A 27916-nucleotide genomic window follows, 5' to 3' on the forward strand; every position below is an offset into this window, starting at 1 on the left:
TACATTAAATGTGCTAGGGCCCCTCATGCACTAAATGTGTATTTTGTACGTTTTGACCATAGATTTAATATTTAAAAAACAAATAATGTATTTACTGTTTCAGTCACACCCCTCCCCCTCACAATGGTTCATTCCACCTGCGCTGTCCGAGCTACGATCGCTAGTATAGCGTATCTTGCTTATTGCACTTGCTATGATGCAGCACAGACAGTGACACACGCAGGCATGTCACATCAAAAGTCAGGGTTTCAAAAACGGAAAGAGAAGACAGAGAACGCCGAAGTCGACAGTATGTCACACAGTTTTTCAAAAAGAAAGGTAGCTTGCCCTATTCCTGTATTCCAAAACTTTCAGAGTTAGGCTACTTATTTTTGTTGCTACATGACCTGCTTTTATCTAGCTAGCTTAGTAAAATAGTTACTGAATTATGATTTATATCCAACAATAATAACATCTCTGCTGTCTCCGGGTTATCATGTCTCGTAGACACAGATTCAGCGGCGGCTGCACACCCACGTCCTCCTTCCCCCACGTCCCCCGTCCCCGTCTCATGGTGCGTTCACACCGGACGAATAGCGCGTCAGGCGCGAGTGATTTCAATGTTAAGTCCATGCAAAGACGCGTTGTAATTTCGTTTCAAACTTTTGTTTTTACGCTCGTCAATTTCGCTCTTGACGCGCGAATTAACACAAAGTGGTCAAGCGTATAACTAGACGCGGCAGGCGCGAATTTGACGCGCTATTCGCGTCCGGTGTGAACGCACAGTCAGCCGAACAAGGTGAGCCTGAGCGCGAAACTTCACGAAGATTGATTGAAGTCTCTAAACACGTCTTATCTACTGTGTTCGCCACATGATGATAACTTTACAAAACAAAAAGTAATCTACACGCTTCAAAAATGACAAAATCACTTTTGCCGTGTGTGTCGTGATGCTGTCAAACTTGACGTTCTTAATATGAATAAAATGCCCCAGAAAAAATTATATAAAATTGAATAAAACATGTGTCTGTAGTAACCATTGGCTATAAGGAGTTTACAAAATAGATATTTTAATATTTTATATTAAGAAAACAAAATAATATGGTTATTATGTGTGTGTGTGTTTGACTTATACAGATGCAGAGTCAGCTTTATTGTCTGCACCTCGTATGCAACTGTGCAATGTGCTAAGTATCTTTTTTAAAGTATACAGGGCATGTTTATTGGGTTAAATTTTATCTGTAAAAAATGTAGGGGGCCCAGAAATTTTGGTTTCCATAGGGCCCAGAATTTCTGGCGGCACCCCTGTGTATAAGCAACGTATTAAACAGCAAATTAACAATATGCCCTAATATTTCATGAAAACAACGTTACAGTCAGACGAAATATGAAAGACAACATTTTGTTGACTAGATTTGGGTACAGTTTTTACTGTAGAATATACTGCCACATCAAATAAGCTTTTGTTTAGCAATTTCTATATATAAAATACTATTTTTGTCAAAAATAAAGTCATCAACTAAGATGTTAGCTGTTCCAATGTTGGCTATATTCAAACTAATGAATACATAGATAAAATGTAGGCCTATAATAATTTTTTTTACAAAGAAAGAGTACACTTGAAATATTGTTGAAATTGTAATTTTTGTTGTAATTGTAACCGTTTTAATAAAATAGCAAAACATATTTACAAGATAGATGTAAGCAAAATCTTAAATGGTCAATATAAGTCTTCTTCTAAATATATCTTTTGTCCTTGCATTGTGGCTCAGTCAGTGTCACACCTGAGTGAATGGCTCATCATTATGCAGAGTGGGTGGGACATTGTATTCTAAGGTGTAAACCACTCCTCGTTCACGCCCCCCTCGCATATTGGCTTTCCAAGCAAAACCTGTTTTACATCAATTTAAATCAATGTATGGTTTTATGTGAACGATAAAGCAAGACTATTTTCACATAATTTTGAAGAAAAAACTATAGGCGACGACATCCATTAGTCAAAAGTCTTATTGCCACATATTTAGTATGTGTTTTGTGGCCTTATTTCAAAAACTTAAATTTTTTGTTTTTTCGATAACCACGCATAAACATTATTCTCTCAAAAATGAAAACATGTACATACATGTGGCTCACATATTATTGTAGTCCTGTTTGTACTATATAGAGTGAATTTACACCTTTGCCATTAATATGTTTATAAGCAACTGAAAAAAGCACAAATGTCAGAGCATGTCAGAACATCTCAAGGACCCCAAAAAACCGCTCAGACTCCAGAGGGTTAAGAGCAGGCGCGCTTGTTCCATGGTGGATTGCTATTATAACGGCGGATTTGCCAGACGCGCGCCAGGAGTGGTTCACAGCCGAGGAGACCGACGTTCTCGTCAGGGCCGTAAAACACAGAGAAGTGACATTGGGGATGGAGAAACACACCCAGATTAGCTTCGGTTAAACAGGCGTATAATAATTTGGGTAAATGTGTAAGCTAGATGTATGCTTTTATAATAAACTATCTATCTATCTATCTATCTATCTATCTATCTATCTATCTATCTATCGTAATAATGTATGATTTGCAAAAATGAAAACTGCTGCTTTTGTGTAGATGAGAGAATCAAAGTGTATGTGCGTTGTGCACACGCTACATTGATTATGGCCAAGCATGCGCCCTTAAAATAGCATATGAATAACATGCGCAACGCGCCACTGACTTTAGACTAGATTGTTTCGGTTAGTGCCGGAATTGTTTTCTAAACCTGCAAAATAGCATGAGGGAACGTTTGCGCCGGAACACGCCTCCTCTTTGCGCTGAACCGCCTCCGGGAGCGCAAGTGTATTTCTTAGTTAACCGACGTGCGTCTGTGGAGGGAAAAGTCCGCTGTGCGCGGGTGCAAAATAGGAATGATACATGCGTCGGTGTACAAAGTCAATTGCGCTGGGTGCAAGATAGGGCCCCTGGTCTTTTGGGGTCTGGGTATTTTTCCATCAACTTTTTTACAGCTTTGAGGCCTACCTCAGTTTCTACATTTGTATATAAGCTATCTATATCTATGGTGAAGAGAAATGCATTTTTAGGTACTTATGATACTTTTAATAAAAATTAAACAATTAAAAGTATCCTTAAGGTAACTAGGGTGACGTATAGATATGGGATTCAGAAAGTATTCTATATATTCAGCTGTAAAATATGTCTCACTGTTACAGTCGGATACTATCCCACATGGAAAGAACCTATATGAGGATATATGTGCATATATGCGTTTATATGCCACATATAGGCAAAATTGAGGTGCATATATGTGCATATACAGGCCATATAGGTCTCCTGTATTGCTTCTTTATATCCACATATAAGCCCTATACATACAAGATATGTCTCCTATATAGCTCATGGCAGGATCTGGTCATTTTGTAGCTCATATCTCACTTTGGCAACTGTCATACATGATGCCTAGCTCATATTTTCTATTATCAAGGCAATAACTAAGAACCAGTGATGCGCGGGTCAATGTATAAACAACCCGGACCCGACCGACGTTTTCAACTAACCCGCCCGCAACTCGGACCGCAAAAAAAAAGAAAGAAAATATTGTACCCGACCCGCTTCCTGACCCGCATTTTTAAAAAGTAGGCAAGTAAATGCATAGCAAGAAATACACATGACAAAGCCAGCACTTTGGTCATTATCTTTCATTATTTCGGCAACTTTGCTCTTTCTGTTTGTGTATTTGCGGAGCTTCCACTCCCCAGTCTTCACCTTTTCTCTTGCCGCCTCCATCTCTACCTGCAGACTGAGCTCGTGCGTCATCTTCGCGCCAGTTATTCAGCCAATAAAGTGTAGGCCTATGTATTTCATAGAAAATTGCATGTGAGCGGAGTGGAGCGGGAGCAAGCTGGCGGATCTTGGACAGAACGCAGAGCGGCATTTTTAAAAGGATGGAGCGTCGCCCTATTTCCCGCTCCAATTTCGCTCCGCGCACACCAAGATTCTGAAGCATGCTCAGTCAAGCCTGACTCAGTCTACTGTTGATGACTGCAAGATGGATTCTATTTTCAGTCAAAACTCGGCTCAATAATGGAGTTCAAAAAGTAGGCTACTTCAAAAAGGAAAATAAGAAGTCATACAGGTGTAAAACTAACTATTATGTGGTAGAAGAAAACGACATCGTTTCAGTCAGTAGGCCTAAAGATTAATTTTGGAATCTAAAAAGACACATCTCTCGAAAACATGCAGTGTGATATGTGAACACGCTGGGAAGAAAGCAAAAGGTTAGCAAATTGAATACGGTAACTTAAAGTGTAGCCTAAATTAAATACAGCGTAAAATGCAAACAATTGATACAAGCCCATTTAAATTTTAATCCTGCGCGCTGCGCACAAGTTCAGTTATAAGAATGTTGTCCTAATAGTTAATTTAGCCTAGGCCTACTTTTAAAACGTTTATGTATATTTATTTTATATTTTTGTTTATATAAATTTTATTTATATTATTAGGCCCATTTATTCGTTTTATTTTACAGCAGTTTGTGTGTACAATGGATATAAGCCCATTTAAATTTTAATCGTGCGCGTTGCACAAAAGTTAACTTATCAAAATTCTGGCCTAATAGTAAATTTACTTTTAAAATTTTTATGTAGGCTATATTTTTGTTTATATAATTGTTATTCATATTATTAGGCCCATTTATTCGTTTAATTTTACAGGACTTTGTGTAGGCTATATTCCTTCTTACATAGGCCTAATTTGTCATTTGAAATAAAACATTTCTATTTGAAAAATGTTGTTGTTGCTCATTAGTTCTTTAGGAGGTAAGGCTGTGGTCTAAGCTACAGTGATATAGGCTACATGTAGATTTTTTTTCCCCTTTTTGGAGCGAGCGGGGGGCGATTTGAGTGGAGCGCGGATCAAACTGCGTTGAGCGCTGATCGAGCGATAATGAGCGGAGCGGCCTGATGTAGCTTTGAGCGGGGGAGCGGAGGGGTGGACAGTTCCGTGAGCGATGAGCGAAGATTCTCACCGCTCCACTCCGCTTATGCTCTCTATACTACTATATAAATTACAAAGGTTTAATTGGCATCTTTATTTCAAACGACCCGACCGACCGCGACCCGAATATCATTAAAAATATTTTTGGATGACTCGTAACCGCGGGTAACCGCGGGTGACCGCAGGCACCCGCTCATTTCGGATCAACCCGCGCATCACTACTAAGAACTAACAAAAAAAAAATGTATGCAAGAATTTATGTATGTGAGAACACGTGAAATTGGTATCACATGTAATTGGCATGTTATGGAATTTAACTATGGCAATTAAGTGAGAGGAGATGGAAAGCTATGATGTCTACACGTTTTCCTGAAACATTTACAAGGTCAATTCTTTCTTGTATGAAGATAGTGGAAAAGAAGGAAATGTATAACAAAATGGTTTGTGGTTTTTTTATTTTGTCAATCAAGCCTATTTTCCAATTTCAAGTCACTTCCAGATTCACATTACAGCTCATACACATCCACACATTCACCGTTACATCCACCAAATGCAATGCAAAATGCAATGTTTTCTGTATTGTCTTAATGCAGTTTCTAGATGAATATGGCTGAAAGGTCATTACAGTCTAAATGTAAAAAAAAAAAAAAAAAGTACATAGAACATACATTCAAGTAATCATCATCATCATCATCCCTCATCTATCTGAGCATTTCACTGTGGTTAATGAATTTGAAGACAATGTCTTTTGTAACGTACTGGATCCATATCTATTGCTTTTCTTTAGATTCAAATTTCCTAAATTTTTTTATTATGATCAGCCCTTTATCCAAAATATGTGTCCAATCGCAGCTGTACTGTAAGCACTTTGGGTTCCTGATGAAGCACTATATTATTATTATTAGGGGTTCAAGCACGAAGTGCTGAAACCCTATTGTAATTGTAAGAATTTTTATTATTTTTCTTCTGCCGTAAAACGCATCGTGCAGCCCAAACCGTAAGTGCTGGAGCGTTGAAACTTTGCCAGATGGTAGTACAAAAATCGAGGAGAGGTTGACAAAGTATGACCCCGATTGGCCCATAGGTGGCGCTACAGCGACCAAAAGTACAAAATCGCCCATAACTCTTAAGGCCCGTACACACCGGGACGAATATGGGCGCGCGTTATTCGCCAGCGTTTTTCAACGCATTTTTTGTGTTCACACCCAAGCGTTTTTCGCTGACGATGAGCCAAGTGAACATGCAAATTCATTCCCTGACATTAGATGGCGCTTAATGTAAAACAGAAATACAATACCACTCCATAACAGTCTATACTCTGCAATACCACTCCATAACAGTCTATACTCTGCATATACCACTCCATAACAGTTCTCTTTTAACAAGATTTTTGTAGTCACTGTCGCGTTTGTCATATAGTTCTTTATTCCGACACCAACGAGACCAGCAGCTCTACATTCATCTTGCCTTGCATCTTCCTCGTCATTTCTTCCCCGCAGTGTCTGTCTATGGGCAGTGTAGACGCTTGACGCTACTTGGCGTATATCTTCTTCGCTGTTAAGTATGTGTGCTCGGCAAGACCGTTTTGTGTTTGAGCGCCCCCAAGTTGTGTTTTACTGTAACTTCAGAAGCTCCAGACACGTGAGCAAAAGCGCCAATCTCATTGGTCGGATAGTTTTTGACGCGGCGCGCCAAACCAAAAAAACGAACCCGAGGCGTTTAAAAAAAATTTACGCTTTTACGCGTGGCGTTTTTCGCGTCGGTGTGCACACTCACATTGGCGCCCTTTGTTTAGTCACGAGGCCTTAAACGTCGGTGAATATCGCGCGCGAAATTCGTCCCGGTGTGTACGGGCCTTTAGACCGTTTGTCCTAGACTCAAGTGTCTCACACCACTGTGATCCCTGGGAAAATTTTCTGCCATGTCGAAATTTGTCCAAAACCTACTTTTGCGAACTAGTCCCTGGTTTTTCGCCCGATCGGAACCAAACCAGTCTAGGACAATTCTCTGGACTCTCTAGATCAATAATTATCAAAAAAAAGTTGAACTTTGGCATTTGGGTGGCTGTAACAGGGTCATTTAGAAAAGGGGTGTGGCAAAATACACTCAAAAGCCTATAAATCCCAAAGGAAAACTCAGAACTTCACAAAAATTGATGAGCTTATGTGTCAGAACATGGTGAGGAAGCATGCAGAGTTTCATGGAGATCGGACCATAGGTGGCGCTATAACTGGCAAAAAGCCTTCATTCTTATTAGTGGTTCAAGCATGAAATGCTGAAACCCTATTGTAATTGTAAGGATTTGTAAAACGCATCGTGCAGGCCAAACCGTAAGGCCTAGAGACTTGAAACCTGGCCAGATGGTAGGCCTCAATTTGGGGACAACCTATCAGAGTATGACCCCGAATGGCCCATAGGTGGCGCTACAGCAACCAAAAGTTCAAAATTGCTCATAACTCTTAGACCGTTTGTCCTTATATCGTTGGAATCCTTGGCTCAAGGCGGCTATCTCCGATTTGCTCGCCCTTCAGGCGCCAATTTCGAGTAAATTGCATTTTTGTGAAAAACTTATTTTTGTGAACTTCTAGGTTTTTGGCCCGATCGGAACCAAACCACTGCAAGAATATTCTCTGGAGTCTGACAATCAATAATCATCCAAAAAACTTTAAATTTCAATTAACGGTCGATAAGGGGAACCAAAATATTTGATGGCACTAGGGCCACTTTTACTAAAACGGTTATAAATTGTGAACGGAAAGAGATTTTTTTGCTAAACTTGGGATACATCTTCCTGAGCTCAATATGAGATCACTTGAAAAAAAATTGCAACAATTGGCCACTTGGTGGCACTATAAAACGGTTATAACTTGTGAACGGAAAGAGATATTTTCGCAAAACTTGGGACACATGTTCATGAGCTCATTCTGAGGTCACGTGAAAACAAAATCATGACAATTGGCCACTTGGTGGCACTATAAAATGGTTATAACTTGTGAGCGGAAAGAGATATTTTCTCTAAACTTGGGACACATGTTCATAAGCTCAATCTGAGTTGACATGAAAAAAAATCGTGACAATTGTCCACTTGGTGGCGCAATAACAGTGAAAAAAATCATGAAAATAGCTATAAGCGCACCCAACTGTTAGTCTACTGAAAATTGACACGCAGTGTCTTTGTCCAGGGTGCCATGATAGTCTATGAGAACATTGGTGTATCTCAAAAAACTCAGTATACGTCATTGGCACAATGCCTTGAAGGAGCCTTACTGTGCGTTCACACCGGACGCGAATAGCGCGTCAAATTCGCGCCTGCCGATCTCTAGTTATACGCTTGACCACTTTGTGTTAATTCGCGCGTAGTTCGCGCCTGCCGATCTCTAGTTATACGCTTGACCACTTTGTGTTAATTCGCGCGTAGTTTGAAGCGAAATTTACACGCGTCAGAGGTGAAAGTTTCGAAACCCGTTGGCGGCCATCTTTTTTAGATGTTTATCGAGCATTAGCGTTAGCATTAATCGAGAGAGTCATCGCTCGTATATGCTCTGGAGAGCAGAAACAGCTGCATAGGGGACATCATCGCTGTACTCTGGTCCACCAGACCCTCCGGAGGGTTTCAGGAGTTTCACAATTTGGTCCAGGAGCTAGGTTTGGTGGACCTAACGGTGAGGACAGCGTAGGCCGGCCGTATAAGGCCTCGGCCTCGAGTGGTCGCTGCCTGACGAGCCCGCGCTGTACAGTCCGGCGCGAGGTTCACCCTCGCCCGCACCCACCTAATCTGTCATTTATTTTTGTTTTGATAATAAATGGAGCCAGCCTCCAAAAGTGAAACCTGTCCTGTGATTTTTTTTTTTAGTTTGTATAGACTAAATTGTGTTTGTTGTCTTTACATTAATAATGTTTCATATAGATATGGAATAAATTGCATTCAATACAAAATGAGTATCTCTCATATATTGAAATCGAGTTTTTATGGTGAAAGATTTGCTTTGTTGTGCATTTTAGTCAAATTACAAAATAATTTATTGAGGCCAAACATAAAATAACATTATAAACTGTCACTTCACCACGTGACAGCAGCAAGCAGGCTCCTGATTGGTTAACGCAGCGCGAATTGACGCAGAAGTTCAGATTTTTCAACTCGGGCGGCAGACGCGAATTCGCGTCAAACGCGTGAATGCACAAAAAGCACTAATAAAATCATTAGCGCGTAATGCGCTTAACCCGCCAGACGCTCAATTCGCACTATTCGCGCGAACTTGACGCGCGAATGAGGCGTATTCACGTCTACCGCGCCGCGCTCTACGCCTCATTCGCGCCGCAGGAATTTTTTACGCGCGTTACGCGTCTTTGCATTGACTTAACATTGAAATCACTCGCGCCTGACGCGCTATTCACGTCCGGTGTGAACGAACCATTAGAAGTTTCAAGCCAGTGTTTTTTTCACAGGAGTGACCTCCTAAGACTCCTGAATCCTTACCGAGTCCAACAATACCAAACATGCCAGGTTTCGCCTTATGGTTTTTGTAAGTGTCATTTAGAGCTTTAACCCTCTGAGGTCGAGAAACGCGCCGACGCGTTTTGCTGGATTTTTTTCACATAGCAGCAACATAAACTTAAATTACTCCGTCATTTATGGTTATACAGAAAAAAGAAATATAAAAAAATAATCTGTGATATTTCTACTTTTGTATGTGTCCACTTACAATCAAATCAAAACATTGTGCTTTTGTAAAATAAAGAAAATAAACAGGGTGTGCGTTCTGCCTCTCCATCGCGGTGAACTTTTTTTTCTTGAGCACGTCTATAAACTGAAACAAAACTCAGCGAATACTTCTCACACATTTATGAGCCATATACCTTTATACACATTTAAGTGTGTACTTTTAAATGATCGGATTCAAACTGAAAACAAATATTCTCTGTTTAAGTAATTTGTATAAAACCAACAGGATGTCCAGTATCTCAAACGCTTGCTAATTACTTTTTAATTCGACACGCCCACTCGCGCAAAAGTGATTCACATGCAAATCGTCCACATGGAACGCGAACGCCCTCGTTACCTCAAACACAAAACACCAAAACACTTCACAAGTCTCTGCTTTTCGTCGAGTTTGGAAGACACGTCTGAGCTTACATTGGATTTACCTCAGAAGAAGAAGAACGCGATTTGAAGACAAGAAAGATGTAAGGTAAGAAATTCTTACTTATTAGTTTATGGTATTGTTGCATAAACTTCACATTGCAGTTGAACTGTTGCTAGATATATGGTGAATATTATACTATTTAGACCCGTGTTTCCTGTTAAATACTGTTTGTGGATATCTGCTCAAACATAGATATGTATAACCATAATGTTTAATATTTTGGAGCACGATCGCGTTTGAATGTATCATATTTTGGAGCGCGCTGTGGGTTTGAATGTATCATATTTTGGAGCGCGATTGCGTTTGAAAGGAAAAATGCACCAAACATTAGGCTTTATGTTTTTACTATTATCTCATTTCATATCATCATAACGAATGGAAACATTTGAAGTAACATATGATAATCAATATATTTTTCTCTAGCGTAGTTGTTCTTGAAATCTTTTGGAAGATTTAATTTATTGTTATTATTATTTTATGCAGCACTGCGTAGCCTATGCCTACAAGGCACAACAAACCTGGTGTTCATTATATATTGTTGGAAACGTGTGTGTGTGTGTGTATTCTGTGAATTTTAAAAATAAATTTTAACCAGAAAAATCTAAAATCTATTCCCAAAATCATGCAGCCCTATAGTTTCTCTTGATATCAGTATGTTCACAGTTTTTTTCTTTTTTTCTTTCTTTCAGGGACCAGATGCAACTGAGTCCTGCTGACTTCAACATTCACATGAGTCTCTGTACATGAACATGGTAAAGTGAAAATCAAACACCTTGGAAATGAAAGGTATGTACAATGTTTTTAGGAATGGCACAAAGGTCTCTGTCTTTGGATCATTGTTTTCAATGTGCTCTTTTGTCATTTGTATTTTTGGATTGTGTTGTGTTGTAAATAAATCCAAACAATCTAAAAGCCATTCTTTTTTAAATCTCCTCATTCTTTGTGCAAGGTTGCTCTGAATGACAGGGCCTGATCGCTCCTAATAGGGCAGTTAGGGGAGTGTCTTTGTCTTTCTCAGGTGTGAAAAGCTTACATATTCATGAGATGATCACGCCTCTTCGCATATGGCTTTGTCACACAAAACACGTCTTAGAAATTTTAAATCAATATATTGTCTTATCTGAATGAGCATTCAGGGTGATTTTCACATAGTTTTGGAGCAAATATTCTAGGCTATGTCATACAATTTTCAAAAGTCTTGTGAAGAAATAATCAGTATGGGTTTCATGGCCTTATTTCAGTGAGAATTTTTTTTTGTATTTTCACAAACCACGCATAAATGTCATTATCTCAAAACTACAAACTTTTACATACATGCTGCTGATATATTATTGTAGCAGAGTTTGTGCTGAATACAGTGTAATTAGACTTTAGCCATGAAAATGTCACTAGTAACAGAAAAAAACACAAATGTCAGAGCATGTCAGACCACCTCCAGGGCCCAGAAAACAGCTCAGACCTCAGAGGGTTAAAAAATTGTGTTTATCTTTAAAGCCGTTAGTCCGATCGAGACAAAAAAAAAAAAAAAAAAAGGAAATTTGAAACCATAGGTACATAGCTAAACAATAACGCCAAAATGTTACAATTATGATAGGAACTGACAAAAAAATTAATTACATCCAATCAATTTCACCCATACATCATTTTGATGCTGAGGCGATACTAAAATGTGACGTGAAAACACGGCAGACTGCTGATTGGTCAGAGAGAATCGTCACTATTCACTGCGTCATCATTGCACGCGCCAGACGGAGTATCCTGAATAAAAAACAGCAAAAACAAAAACATCCAAAAACAGCATACACTCGATTTCCTCCATTGTCCTGTGTGTGTGGCAGCGGATGTATCTCGCGTAGAAGATTAAGTCACGGCAGTTTCCTGCGGCGTCGCTATGACGACCAGGTACTATTGTGGAGGTACTATCTGCAATGGAAAACGGAGCGAAAAGCGAGCCGAGTCGAGTTGAGTTAAGCTGGTACTGGTAATGGAAAAGCGGCAAAAGTCTGACCTTTCAAATGTAGTCATTTTTTAGAGACATTTAAACAATAAATACCGTTTTGTGACTCTTTAATGTGTCTGACAGATCGCTGTAGACTCGAGGCTCAGTTAAAGCTGCTCGTGAACCGATCATCTCTTCCTTCTAGTTAATTTATAGCATTAAAATAAACATGAATGAACATAAAAGGAATGTTGTTTTAAAGTGCTAAGACGTCAGTACACTTTGTTTTTCAAATTTAAATCCTCCAATGTTAATCTACTAACTCTCCTGATTGCTTTGTGGGACAAAATGGCGGATTATGATTAGTCAGATCGCCTGTCAATCAAACTCCCTGCGAAGGGTCAATTGAGAATGCCCGTGTGCACAATCCTGATCTAACCGACAACTTTGCAGTTGCACATAGGAAAGCCCGAAAAATCCCGCTATAATGTAAGAGAGCATCTTTTTTATGTATTTGGACCTAGGCCTAACAATGTGTTATGGTGCGCTGTCACCAGTGTTTTTTTTTTTTTTTTTTTTGTGAGCGTAGGCTCCTCCTGATTTTGTTAGTCATTTCATCTCTTATATGCTGTGTATGATCATATCCTGCCCTATTCATGGTAGCCTACTCGCGGACATTGCGTCATCAATGTCATCAATTGCGTCATCAAAGGGCCCGCCTTGATAATCCTACTTAAGGGGCTTGTTACGCCACTGAATATAATTGTCTAAACTCCTTATCAAAATTACATATTTACAACAAATTTGACATATATATAGGCACACTTTGAGTACTACTAATAAAAGTGGTGGAGATCAGGCAAGACTGTAAGAAGACTCAGGAAATATATGTAACGGATGACAGACAGGATGTATATGCAACAACGCTCTTTATTGAAAACACACAGATGGTCAGAAACACAGCACACAGATGAACGCCAACACAGCTGGACAGGTGGGTGGACACAAACGCTGATGGTGTGGTGACGCAGGGACCTCGGTGGGCAACAGGTGCTGGTGCAGTAATCCAGTGGATCCCTCGTGAAGTGCTTGATGATTCCGTGAAGAGTGCAGAAATCCAGGAAGACACGACGAAGACAGGAAGATCCAAAAACTGCACGAGGAACACAGGAACAAGCACGGGAAACACACCAGGAAAACCACAACGATCTGACAACATGAGACACCAGTTACTGAGCTTATAAAGGGACATACAATTGAAACCAGCTGGCGCTACTGATCACTGATGATTAGTGACCACGCCCACAGACACACACACACACACACACACACACGCACACACACACACACACACACACACACACACACACACACACACAACAGCACGTTAGACGAGAGAGAGACAGTGAATTCAAGAACCGTGACAATATATGGTTTTAAAGCGTTTTTACAGTTATAGCACCTTTTTGCCTATGGCAAACTGCCTGTATTGGCTGTAAATTGACTTTTTCATCTATGATGGCAGTTGTTAAATGCTTGCTAAATAAAACGTAATGTCTTTTGATGCTTGTGTGCTTAAAGGCCTTAAAGGCCTTAACTGCTTGAACCCCGATAAATGCTGCTTGCAGCTTTAATTATTATTATTATTATTATTATTATACTCTCTTATTATTTTTGTCTTCTCTAGATGCTGCATTGAAGAAGTGGCCGGCAGCCAGCCGAGGGCAGATAGGCACATCTATCAATTCGAAGCTCACGGAGCTGAGATCATCAACAAGATACTTTTTTTTTTTCTGTTCAGTTTTTTGTCTTATTTTTGTTCTTGTAATATATTTTTGTTCTTGTACTATTTGATTGTTCTTAAGTAAATAAAAAATGTAAATTTCTACATTTTGGGCTTTTATTTATGTTGTCTAGCAGCTATGGATTTGAATAATTTTACTAATATATAGGTAAACATATAGGTGCATATATACATGCATATATGTACATATAATATAGGAAAACTGACAATTTTATATATGTCACATATATTAAAAACCTATATTAAAATATATATGTTTATATAGGTTATTTCCATGTGGGATAGGTCGTCCTGGAGGGATTTCTCCAGGGACACTACATTGTTCAGGCTCTTTATGGATCTTGGGTAATAAATAAAATCTTCTGGGTCTGGGAGGGTGTTCTCCCAATAAATATTATTTTTGTGCCCCGCTAATAATTTTTTTCTCAAGCATTTCATCTAGTATCTCTTCAACCATGATTCTAGGATATATGGCTCCCTCTAGTGTGCAATCGTGTTCCTTCACTGCCAACTGTCTCTGTCCTTCCCAAATATACTGTGTTTCATCCATAATAATAGTTGCATTCCCCTTATCAGCAGGTTTTATAATAACATCCCTATTTCTTTGTAATTCTAACAGCGCTTTTCTTTCTCCCCTTGTCAGGTTTTCTGGTGTTTTCAGACCCCAAGCTGCTGTCACACTTCTTTTGATGCACAACATTTCACAAAGCTTAAAAAATAAAGGAAAAAATCACTGAGAGCAAATGGGTGAAAAGCTTCTTAAAACACACAATAATTGAATATGTACTTTATGTGCAATGGAAAATATAAAAACTCATGTAAATCTAAAAATGAAGACATTGAGGCTAAACCTAAATCACTTTAATACTGATCATTTTAAATACACTTACTTCATTTACAAATTCCCTTCCCTGATCTGAGAGAATTCTCTGGGGATAGCCATGTCTATAAATGATGGAACAGAGATGTTTTCCGACTTCAGCTGCTGTCTTGGTTTTTAAAGGAAAAGCCTCAACCTACTTTGAAAAATAGTCTGTGGCTGTGAGGATGTATTTAAAAACAGGTAATGGTCCAGTTAAATCAATGCAAGCTCCCAAACAGCAGAAACCTATCAAGTAAAATAAAATGTAAAGTAAGTTTACTGTGTATAAAGTAGGTTTAGTATGTATACTGTATGTTACTGCACTTATTTACCTTGATGCACTAACTTTTTGACATTGATCACATTCCAATACCTTTCAGAAATTGTTGTATAATAAGCGCTTTTACAATCATATCAGGGGATCTCTCCTCATCCACCACACTCACCACACACACACACATCAGCTATAGGTGGACAGAGGAGAGAGAGTGATATAGCCAATTCAATGTAAGGGGATTATTATATATATATATATATATATATATATATATATATATATATATATATGAGAATTTGAGAAATTAGGAGGTGCCGGACAGTCTGGTTGAAGAGCGACCAGACCCTGAGAGGACAAAGGACCTCTCTGGAAATTAACATTTGAACTCCTTGTACACTATTGAGACGAAAGTCTCACCTCAGAGTCAACCTAATCTACATCTCTTTCCCTCATCCCCCTCTCCTTCCCATGCGAAGATCACCAAAAACTCACCCATGAATCTAAATGGTTTAATGTGAATGATTATCATCGAGTATTATATTTAGTATCATTTGAAATGTCTCAGTGCGACTGGTACAAATGTCTCATTTCCAAATAAGTAAAACAAAAGATAATAAGGTTTTTAAGAGTTTAGGGATAGCTGGCACACAAAGGAAGGTGGTCTCCTGGAAAATGGTCACCTAGTCCCAAAAGGTGTCAACTCTGAATGCAAATCCCCATTGTTAGCAGATGTTTCCATGTGAACGAGGTTCTGGCTATATAATGGGATGCAACAAAGGGCTCTGGGCCTTTTTGTAACTCAAGTTGGCCCATGATGCTAAGAGTGACTCTAACTCAAGAGTAAACTCTTAGCATCTTGTATTTTAACGTTGGGTTCGCATCTCTTCTCTTTATTCCAGAGCATTTGATGTTCTGTATTGATTATCTTTGAATTGATTATGAAATTGGCATGATACATTTACCTGACATAATAAATTGTTACATTTGATTATTCTAACTGATTTTGACATTATTTTCATTAAAGAGTTAAAAAGAATAGTCGAGCATTCGCACACATTTAATAATGCACAGATATCAATAAAACCTTTTCATTTATTGAGTCAGATGAAATAACGAGAAAATACATATGAGAAAATGTATTGCAAAAATACTTTTCCACAAGAAAAGACAGTAACACGTAGAGACCTTCTGTGCTGGCCGGTTGCCGGACTTTGGGCCGATCGAGCGCGAGCTTACAGGTCGTTTAACATTTTGTCACGAAACTGCTCCAAGACACGTGAGTAGAGGATCCAAATGCAGCTTTTAATGAGGAAGGTCGTACAGGCGGGGTCAAACAGGGCGGGCAGACAGAGCAATGAAGATCTAACAGCAAGGGTAATCCAGATAACAGGCAGAATTCGGGGCAGGCAGCAATAATCAAAAGTCCAAGAACAGTCCAAGTCAGGCCAGGCAGATAACAATCTTACAAGTGAGGAAACAGTCCAAGATCAAAACCAGATAAACAAAACACAGGATAAACGCTCAGAAATGCAGTGTGACACAAACAAGACTTCGCGGTGAGTGAATGAATGAACATGGTATAAATAGACAGACTAACAGGATGAGACAGGTGAATGCAATCAGTGAATGAGGTACAGGTGAATGTGATCGGTGATAAGTGATGATGAGTCCGGGCAGTGAGTTATGGGAAATGTAGTTTGTGAGTGATAATAGTCTTATGTGGAGTGCCCTCTGGTGGCTCTCAAGGGCACTCCAGCTGGTGACCGTTACACATTTCCACTGTAAAACAGTTGACATTTCTTTTGTTTATTTAGCATAATAAATGCTTACCATGAATTCTTGCACCATTAAAACTGAAGCATCGTGCTGGAATTCGCACTGTGTCCTATGGAAGCATATGGGTAGCAATATTCAATTTGAAATGTAATATACAAAATGACAATGCAATATGTAAAATGGCAATGCATTTCTATATTTAAATGTACATTTACAATTACTTTTGTGCAACGTTTGGTGCAAAATGAAAATGATGATTCAATTATACATTTGCCATTTCATACAATAGTTTTAATATGCAAATTGAATACATAATTTTAAAGCTTTATAAGTTGCAAAATGAAAATGAAAATGTATTACAGAAATGATTAGATATGTTTAATATGTTCAAGCAAAAACTGTAGCAAAATGATCATTTAAATTTTATTTTTCTTAATTGCATTTACACTCACAGTTAAGACACTTGCGATTGTATTTTCATTAAATGTCCCGCAATGAATGTAGTAAAATTCAGTGTGCAAATTGAGAATGCATTCCGAGCCGATCATGTGCCTTCCCCCTCCAGTCATGTCAATCAAGTCAAGTAAAGTCATCTTCATTTATATAGCGCTTTTAACAATGTAGATTATTCCAAAGCAGCTTTACAGAGATAATAGTAAATTAAAGTAAAGTGTTTTGGCTTTATAGCAGCTCCAGAATAAAGTTATTGTCCAGCTAAAGTTAGTTTGATTGATTCACTTCTGTCGCAACGATCATTAGTTATTAACTTAGGGGCCGCTAACACAACACCGTTTTAACAGAAAACTCTTAAGTTCTCTCTGCACAAACTTCAAAAATGCAAACCAGTGAGAACGCTGATGGCGTGCACATGCGTATTACGAGTTCAGTCTATAGGTATGCAGGTTTGAATATGTTTGCGCAGGTGTGTAGTCCTTCCCTACAAATCAACCCTCAACAAACTACTTGTCTGGCCTTAAAATTTATAATACAGAATTTTAATCGCTTTTAATTATCCTGACAACGCTTTATCTGTAGAGAGGTAAAGGGAGGGGAGGGAGGCCTTCACAGGGGACAGACTAGTGACACTTCAGCACCGCTCTGTCGTCGCGTCCAGGCGAAGGTCCTTCATCAGATCTGGAGTGTGTGAGTGTGTGTGTGTGCGTGTGTGTGTGTTTGTGCGTGAGGAAATGAGTGTTAATGTTTGAGTTTGCGTGATTTTATGGAGTGTATGTATTTGATTGTATATGATGTATATGATCATGTTCTCATATGTCGGTGAATGTGTAATGTGATTGCATCTGTTATTTTGTTGCTTTTGTATTTTGTTGGAGATCATGATATAATTTGTCAACTTTGTATTTTCCTTTTCTTTTGTTTATTGATTTGATTTGTGACAATTTGAAGTTTAATTTGTCAGACTGGCTAGAAGTGCTGACCACTTAAGTCCAAGTTAACGGGTACCCTTGTTCACAGAGTGATTTGATTCTATTTTTCTGTCACCTGAATGCACGTGTGTGGTGAAGTGATTACATTAGTGTACGTTTGAAGTGCGTAGTGAATTGGAATTTGGGTAGGTTTGTTATTTCCCCCTGCCATCTGACATGTTATCTTTGATTTGTTTTATTGGTTTATTTGCCTTTAGTTTTTCTTTATTTTGAAGACAGATCCATTCCACACGTGTGGAATTGTGTGTGGAACTTTTTATAAATAAAGTATATTGTTTTTCTTTATATTCACGTCTCCGCTGTATCCTTGTGGGAACAAACCCGTGCGTCCTTATTAGACCATTATTTCCCTGAGTGAAATTCCCAGGGTGACGTAGTCGGTGTTGTAATTAGGGGTGGGAATCTCTAGGTACCTCACGATTCGATTCGATTACGATTCAGAGGGTAACGATTATCGATGCATTTTTTAAAAAAAATTTTTTACTACATGGTACTTTTAAAGCAAAGTATTTATGATGACCCATAAAGAATTTACTTCCAATACTTCCTATATTAATTGTATTAATAATAAAACAAATGGAAGTGATTTGGCAAGTCAAGGTTACATTTGCCAGCATATGTCCCAACCAAAGAACCAACAGAAAAATAAATGTGTGCCTGTACTAGCAGCATACTAACAAACTTCAGCATATTCTGAACCTCTAGCATTCAATAATAGACTTCTAACCAACATCCTCCTGTTATTTCCAATGAGCAAAAAACATTTTGCTGTAGCAAAATCACAAACAGTTTTCATTCAAAAATATAGAATTATGTACCAGCAGCTCTCATATAATGCTTGTGGACTTATGCATATTCTGAATAATAAGTAATATACAAAAGCGCTTTTATACACAACTAAATAATAAAGAGTTATGAATTGAAATGTTTGCTGTATACCACCACAATCAAAAACAGCTTATACAAAAAATGTGAATGAACATCTGGCATTGCACTGATACATACTGTGACTGTGGAGAGCAGTACAACGTACGTATAACAGATCGGTTTACAGCATATTGATGTGAAAACTAAACAATACAGAAAGCAGCTCTCATACAAAAAATACTAAATGGGTCATAATGAAATTGCCAATTTTCCCTACGTTAGCTTTTAACGAAGATGGTGCCGTTCGAATTTGGTGCTCAACCATCATGTGTCTCCTGTGTGCGTCTCTGTTGTGCACACCACAGACTGTCCGCGCACTGCACGTCCGCTTTAGAGTTCCGCCTTTTGCGTTCCGTCAATATTACGTTTTTTTTCTCTAACAACGTACCATTCCCGCAGGTCTACCACTTATAATGCGGGAAATTCCCCCACAAACATTGATTTTACCAACCGCATGAGTGTTCAGCGGTGCCGCGTCTTCTCTCTCTCGCTCTCAAAATGGGTTGCACAAGTCAAGTGTAGCAGATCCAATTCTGCACATAACGAATTTCACACAGCAGACAGCAGGATGGCTTCAAAACAGCTGAATTTATTGACCCGCCCTGGAAACATATGGGACAATTTGATCAATATTTTTCGTTGCGCCAACCTCTTCCCACGTCACACACAACATTAAGTGGGAAGAGCGAGAGAAAATAAGTGCGTCTTGCCTCGCCAGCGTCCATCCGCAAACTGAGGCTGACGTAACTCACGCACTCCAAATGCATATTTAACATTATGTAGCAGGTACATTAATGTGCAAATAATACATTTCTTTTGTTACAGGAAAAGTAAAGTAATAAAATGGCAGGATGTGTACATATTCTTCAAACATATCAGTAATAACACATAAGAACATTTTTGTATTCCCTCAAACATTATGCACAGTCACATTATACTCTTTAGAACAGCAAAACCAGTGTAATAGATGGATGTAACATGATATAATGTATTACAGAATCTGAGAAATAAATATACAATATCTGCTCAAAAGCACAATCCCCATATACATTATAAACCCAAATTACATAAATTAGATCACGTTATACTGGTTAAATTGAAGAACTGAACATACCTGGAAACCTATGGGACAATTTGATCAATATTTTTCGTTGCGCCAACCTCTTCCCACGTCACACACTGTGCACAAATCAACAGTTAGTTCACTCCACGTGCGTCCGATAAAACTCACACAAAACTCAAAATACACAATATGCATGTGTACAATCGATTCAATATAACATTGTGCTCAATGATCAATGAACTTTAACTGAATTAACTCCTCTTACATACCAACATTAAGTGGGAAGAGCGAGAGAAAATAAGTGCGTCTTGCCTCGCCAGCGTCCATCCGCAAACTGAGGCTGACGTAACTCACGCACTCCAAATGCATAGCGCGCAACACTGATAAATGTGAATGAAAATGTATTACAGAAATGATTAGATATGTTTAATATGTTCAAGCAAAAACTGTAGCAAAATGATCATTTAAATTTTATTTTTCTTAATTGCATTTACACTCACAGTTAAGACACTTGCGATTGTATTTTCATTAAATGTCCCGCACTACTCCAAAGATACTCAAATGATCACCACTAAAATTTTACCCCAAATGAATTATTCTGACTGGAGAACTCAAATGCCACTTAAGAAGTTTTTGACCATAGAAGGCTAAGCGAAGGGCTACGTAAGAGGGTTTTCTGGGTCATAATTTGAATCAGTCTATCAACTGGTTTAATCAATCTGCCAGCCCTAGTTCTGACTGTGTGAGTCATATCAGATGAAGGTTGAACTACTTCTCCAGGAACTCCGTCAGGTGGTTTTGACTCTTCCATGTCACGTTCAACTTCCTCAACATTCATATCATGAGGGTCAGATGCGGGACTCTGAACTTTTTCCCAACTCGCAATTTCATCATCTGTTCCATCAAGGACATGCTCCGATCCTGATCTGAAATCTGGATCTCTGGTCTCCTCTTCCATTGAAGGGCTCAATTGACAAGCTGGAGAATGAACTGCTCCATCAGAAGGGTCAGATTCTGAACTCTGAACTTCTCCCTGACTCTCACTTTCAACGTACGTTCCATCAAGGACATGCTCCGATACTGGTCCGAAACTTAGATCTCCGGTTTCCTCTGCATTTGATGGAGTCGACGGACAAGCTGGAGAATGAACTGCTCCATCAATCTCGTTACCAACATCCTCTAATTCATTTATAGTTTTGTCGATCATAGAGTCATCTGTCTCGAAGTCCGACCCGGAGTCATCGGAAGCCGGTTCAATACAATCCTTCCGCACGTCAACAGGTAAGAAATTTGCACGTAAAAGCAAGTTCCTGTGAACCACCTTCTCTTGATTGGTCCTGGTGTTCCTTACACGGTAAGTATGACATCTTGTATCCACAGATACCACAACATGCACAGTTGAGTCCCATTTGTCGGCCAGCTTGCGCCGTCCACGCTCTCCTTTATTGGCAAGCAACACATAGTCTCCTTCCTCTATATCTCGGCCTTTGACGTCTTTGTTGTAATGCTCAGATTGCCGTTGTTGACTCGCAGTGTTGTTGGCCTGAGCAAGTAACATAGCTTCCCTCAGATCATCCTCCATTTTTTTCACATACTGGTCATAGTCTGTGACGTTGTTATCCCGATCTACAGTCTGGAACATCAAATCAACGGGCAGCCTAGGAATTCGACCATACATGAGGAAAAATGGGGCAAAGCCAGTTGACTCATGGGCAGTACAGTTGTAAGCGAACGTCAGGATTTGCAGCATTTGCGGCCAGTCCTGTTTGGCTCTCGGAGGTAATGCTCTGATCATATTGCCCAAGGTGCGATTGAACCTCTCGACTTGGCCGTTACCCATCGGGTGATATGCCGTGGTTCGTGACTTCTGTATGCCAGCAATCTGCAACAGTTCCTTGATCAATCGGCTTTCAAAGTTTGCTCCTTGGTCCGAGTGGATTCTTAGCGGAAATCCATAAACACAGAAGAACTTGTCCCATAATTGACGAGCGACTTGGGATGCTGACTGGTTCCTGCACGGAAACGCATTAGCCATTTTCGTGAAGTGGTCCGTTACCACAAGTACATCAACACTCTTGCCAGAAGAATCCTCAGCAGACCAGAAGTCTATACAGACTAATTCTAGTGGATGGATAGTTCGGATGCTCTCTAAAGGGGCCCTTCCCTCAGGTTCAGGGGTTTTGCTGACCACACAACGTTGACAGCGTCTCACATAATCACGGGTGTCACTCTCCATTCCAACCCAAGAAAATCTCTGTCTAGCCAAAGATAACGTCCTTCCTTGACCTTGATGGCCTGCCTCATCGTGGATGCCGCGCAAGACTTCACTGACCAGTGAATCAGGAACTATGAACTGGTAACGTGTAAACTTAGTCACTGGATCCTTGCAGATACGGTACAGGATGCCATCCAACAGCTTTAATCTGTCCCATTGCTTCAACAGTTTCAAGGCCTTGAAAGGTTCCTTAGCTCTTTCTCTCCGAGACGGTCTCTGACCTCTGCATACATAGAAGAGAACTCTTGAGAGCACATGGTCACCTTCTTGCTTCTCCCAAAGCTCCTCTAGTGAGAAGACTGGTAAGGGGTTCTGACCAGCAGGCATAATTTGTTTGTTTTCTTGAGCAAGCCAAGAAAGGACTCTCCCCTCTGCTCCCACATCCCACTTTGCATGAGCTTCGAAGATAGCAGAGACCTGATCAGAAGACAAGGAACATTGTTCTGACGAATGTCCAACACTTTGGCTATTTGCGCTGAGCCTAAAGGAATCCTGCACTGTGCCTTTCCTTATTTGTTCAGACTGTTCAAGCAAAAGGTTGTAGGGTTCTGTCGCTAATTTATGGCTCACAAGACTGGGAACAAACGGCTGACGGCTCAGAGCATCGGCAACCACAATCTTTGTGCCCGGTATGTACTGGATGTCAAAGGTGTACGGGGCCAACTTAGCTACCCACCTCTGTTCGCACGCGTCTAATTTCGGCTTTGTTAAAATGTAGGTCAACGGATTGTTGTCCGTCCAGACTGTGAAAGTATTTCCCTTTAGCCAATGGCTAAATTTATCGCAGATGGACCATTTTAATGCCAGAAACTCAAGACGGTGTTGGTTACGCAGGGTAGTTGGACTGAGCTCGTGTAAGAGCCTTACTTGCAAAGGCAATAGGTCGTGCCTTGGACTCTCCTTCAAGGACTTGTGACAATACTGCCCCTATACCATCCAAGGAGGCATCTGTAGAGAGGATAAATGGCCGGGCGAAATCGGGGTGCGCTAACACTACAGAGTCCACAAGAGCCGACTTAAGCTGTTCAATGGATAAGGCACATTCTCTAGTCCAATCTGACGAGCTGAGTTTCCTAAAAACAGCACGACCCCTTGAAAATCCCTTTTTCCCTTTGGTTGCAGCGGTTAGTGTGAAGAGCGGTTTGGCGATGCTGGAACAGTTGGGGATGAACCGTTGGTAATACATGACCATACCCAAAAAGGACTTGATCTTTCTTTGGGAAGGTGAGACCCCATCATCCATCATGAGATCCTTTTCAGTGACAGCCGTAATGGCAGCAACTTTGTCAGGATCAGTCGCGACTCCATTCTCATTCACAACATGGCCGAGGAACCTGACGCTCCTTCTAAGGAAGTGGCATTTCTTTGGCGCCAACTTCAACCCGTGAGCACTCAATCTCTCGAAGACCATCTCCAACCTTTCCAAGGCCTTTTCTTCAGTGGGAGCTACAACCAGAAGATCATCCAAATAACATAGCAGGGTAAGGAAGTTTTGGTCGCCGAATATACTCATCATAAGCCGCATGAAACTCGCTGGGCTGTTGCATAGTCCCTGTGGAAGACGATTGAACTCATAGAGCCCTAGAGGTGTGGTAAAGGCTGTAAGTTTCTTGTCTTCCTCACACATGGAGATGTTGTAGAAGCCGGACGTAAGGTCCATTGCGCTGAACAATGCATTCCCTCCCAGAGCAGCGAGGCAGTCGGCTTGATGAGGAAGAGGGTGTGCATCCTTAATAGTGCGTGAATTTAGCCAACGGTAATCAATGCAGATACGTAGGTCTCCACTCTTCTTCCACACGAGAACCAAGGGGGAGGCCCACTCGCTGCTGGATTTACGAATGAGATCACGCTCTTCCATCTCTGACAGTACTTGCCGTAACTTCTGATAGTGCCCTGGCGGCACACGCCGATAGGGCAAACGGAAAGGCCGGTGGTCAGACAGGTGGATGCGATGCACAAAGTCTTTAGCTCTCCCGCAGTCTAGCTTGTGTTTTGAGAATACATGTTCATACTTCTGGACCAAGCGCAATAGCTGAAATTTCCATTGAAGTGACGCTTCGCAAGAATCAATGTCCAAGTCACTCAATCCCATTTTCTCTAAGACATGCTGGAAGTCTGGGTTGTGTGATCCGTCGTGCACAGTTTGACTCTGGGCTTTAACAGTATCAAAGGGTTGCTCCCCATCCATTTCCAAATCTTCTAACGCCACACATGGAGAAACGTTGACTACTTTAGAATTCTTCTTCAAAGTGATTGGCTTGTCGGTTGGGTTAAGCATCCTAACTGGCACCCACCTGTCAGCAGTCATAGAAACCACCACACGTCCCATGATGACATCCTTCTTATGGGTTGGTGACTTAGTCGGCTCAATCAGCACTGCACTACCCTCCGAAATAGGTGTTGTAGGAGGGAGCTTGGCCCACACCAAGTGCTCCTGCCTTGGCAGCAACGTGACAGCTTGAACCAGTTTGGCCGTGCCAATGATGTCAGGCATCTCATCACCTCTCCATCTGTTAAGACCAGAAAGTACATTAAGGAACTGCTCAACCTCAGCATCTTTCGTTGATTCAGGCCTATTCACGACACGCCAGTATGTGGGTCTCTGCTTAACCCTCTGGGGTCTAAGGTGTTTTTGGGGTCCTTGAGATGTTCTGACATGCCCTGACATTTGTGCTTTTTTCAGTTGCTTATAAACATATTAATGGCAAAAAAAAATTACACACTATTTAGCACAAACAGGGCTACCATAATATGTGAGCAACAAGAATGTACATGTCTGCATTTTTGAGAGAATAATGTTTATGCGTGGTTATTGAAAAAACTAAAGTTTCTGAAATAAGGCCATAAAACACATACTAAATATGTGCCAATAAGACTTTTGTCTAATAGATGTCATTGCCTAGTGTTTTTTCTTCAAAATGATGTGAAAATCATCCTGCCCTTATCATTCACATAACACAATACATTGATTTGAATTTTGCAAAGCAATTTCTGTTTGGAAAGGCAATATGCGGAGTGGGCGTCAACGATCATGCATATTTAGTGGTTCACACCTTAGGAGACAATGGGGCCTGCATACTTAATGACCCTTTCATTCAGGTGAGTCACTGAGCCACAAGAATGCAAGAGCAACAGTTGGAAGCATCTCAATTATTTTTTATTTTTCCACATATTGTGCTTGCAATTTGGCCTATAATATCCAAGGAAAACATGTCTAGTAATTGTGCAGTTAATTCTCATACTGTATTTTCAGTTTTGGAATATTTATCCTCTCCCCAAATTTGTCACTAATAAAACACAATAAAAATTATTTAAAGAAAAGGCTTATTACCTTATTACCTTTTAATAGTTTGTTTACATCTACCTTGTAAATATATTTTTTTATTAAAAAGGTTACAATTACAACAACAATTCAAGTGTAATCTTTCTTTGTAAAAACTAAAGTATACATTTTATCATACATATTTCAAAGTTAAGGATTTGATTGATTATTTGATTACTTTATTTTTGACAAAACATACTATATTTAACATGAGCAAATATTGGCAAACAAATATTGGCTTATTTGAGTTGGCAGATATTTTACAGTAAAAATGTATAATCTATCCAAAACTAATCAACGAAATGTTGTCTTTCATATGTCTGTAACATAGGTCTTTCGTTTTTATTATAAGAAATATAAATGTTAATTTGCAGTTTAATACGTTGCTTATACAAATACATTTTATTTCAACATTTCAGTCGATTATATAGCAATACAGTATAGCAATACAGTTTGCTAAAACCGAAACATTCATTCACAAACAGAAACGCCTGACTGTAACGTTGTTTTTATGAAATATTAGGGCATATAAATGTTAATTTTCAGTTTACTCATCTCAGTATAGCAATACAGTTTGCTAAAACATCATCATTCATTCACACAGAGACGCAATTTAAATTTAAACTGTCTTTTTGCGAGCTGTGATAAACAGCGCGCATCTCTGCGGCTGCCGTTCATTCATTCACAGAAACGCGATTAACTTGAGAAGGAAAAAAAACTTACTACATATTCGGATCCTCTCTCCTGCAATACCCGCACTCTGAGGTAGATTTTCCGTTATTATTATTCCTCACAGCGCTGCCAGATGGTGTAAACACGTAGGCTACAATGATATGATTAAACTTGTGTTTCCTCGAGCTGATATGGGGGCGTTCACAGGTTTGCCTCAGTAATTTGCGTTTGAATAGCGCGCGCTCTCCGTGGGCGGAGTCATATTACCTTTGAATGAGCTCTAATGAGCTCGACTGGAATCGCTCTCTTTTAACACAGATTTCACAAGATGAGAATATTTTTTTTATATATAAATTACCTCATTTTAAAGAAGAGAATTCAAGCTTCATGCCTGTGTGACTGTATGCCTGTTTGACTCAGTATTCGTTGAGTTATTGTTCATTTTCGGACGCGTTTCAGAATGGTCTTCACTGACAGAGAGAAGGCAGAACTCGCATCACGTTTATTTTTCTTTATTTGGCAAAAAGCACAACACTTTGTTTTTATTGTGAGTATACACAAAAATAATACACATTTAACAGAATCGATTGATGTATGAAACTTGCTTGTAATATCAAAGTCAACAGAGCAAAATTAATTTCTTTTGAACTGAACTGAAAAAAATCCAGCAAAACGCGTGGGCGCGTTTGTCGACCTCAGAGGGTTAAGCAGCACGCATCAGGAGATAATCGAATAATTCTATTGAATAAGTTCGCACACAAGGCTACAGAAAACTGTTGTGTTTGTTTTTCTTCAAATGCAGTCTCATGGTGCGTTCACACCGGACGCGAATAGCGCGTCAGGCGCGAGTGATTTCAATGTTACGTCAATGCAAAGACGCGTTACGCGCGGAAAAAATTCCTGCGGCGCGAATGAGGCGTAGAGCGCGGCGCGGTAGACGCGAATACGCCTCATTCGCGCGTCAAGTTCGCGCGAATAGCGCGAATTGAGCGTCTGGCGCGTTAAGCGCGTTACGCGCGAATCATTTTATTAGTGCTATTTGTGCATTCACGCGTTTGACGCGAATTCGCGTCTGCCGCCCGAGTTGAAAAATCTGAACTTCTGCGTCAATTCGCGCCGCGTTAACCAATCAGGAGCCTGCTTGCTGCTGTCACGTGGTGAAGTGACAGTTTATAATGTTATTTTATGTTTGGCCTCAATAAATTATTTTGTAATATGACTAAAATGCACAACAAAGCAAATCTTTCACATAAAAACTCGATTTCAATATATGAGAGATACTCATTTTGTATTGAATGCTATTTATTCCATATCTATTCTAGATTATGAAACATTATTATTCTAATGTAAAGACAACAAACACAATTTAGTGTATAAAAACTTTTGGAGGCTGGCTCCATTTATTATCAAAACAAAAATAAATGACAGATTAGGTGGGTGCGGTGCG

The 27916-nt window shown here is 39.8% G+C and overlaps 1 protein-coding gene and 3 long non-coding RNA genes across 4 annotated transcripts in view; 1 reads left to right on the top strand and 3 right to left on the bottom strand.

Annotated features, from left to right (window-relative positions):
- Positions 1-2699, bottom strand: part of lrfn2b (leucine rich repeat and fibronectin type III domain containing 2b) — a 165388-nt gene extending 162689 nt beyond the window's left edge. The window contains exon 1 of the mRNA XM_082147909.1: positions 2249-2699. The gene's annotated coding sequence lies outside the window, so the exon portion shown is untranslated. The remainder of the gene's footprint in view (positions 1-2248) is intronic.
- LOC309482596 overlaps positions 1-27916 on the bottom strand; it is a 230396-nt gene that overhangs the window by 178884 nt on the left and 23596 nt on the right. The window lies entirely within an intron of this gene.
- LOC309482589 lies at positions 262-27711 on the top strand. Its single transcript, XR_014200325.1, has 2 exons — positions 262-553; positions 27272-27711. It is a non-coding gene; the product is annotated as an uncharacterized lncRNA (long non-coding RNA).
- On the bottom strand, positions 19707-20585 carry LOC309481976. Its single transcript, XR_014200161.1, has 2 exons — positions 20470-20585; positions 19707-20316 (listed from the first exon to the last, which is right to left on the bottom strand). It is a non-coding gene; the product is annotated as an uncharacterized lncRNA (long non-coding RNA).

Source organism: Leuciscus leuciscus (assembly GCF_965113295.1).
Source record: "Leuciscus leuciscus genome assembly, chromosome: 19".
NCBI lineage: Eukaryota > Metazoa > Chordata > Actinopteri > Cypriniformes > Leuciscidae > Leuciscus > Leuciscus leuciscus.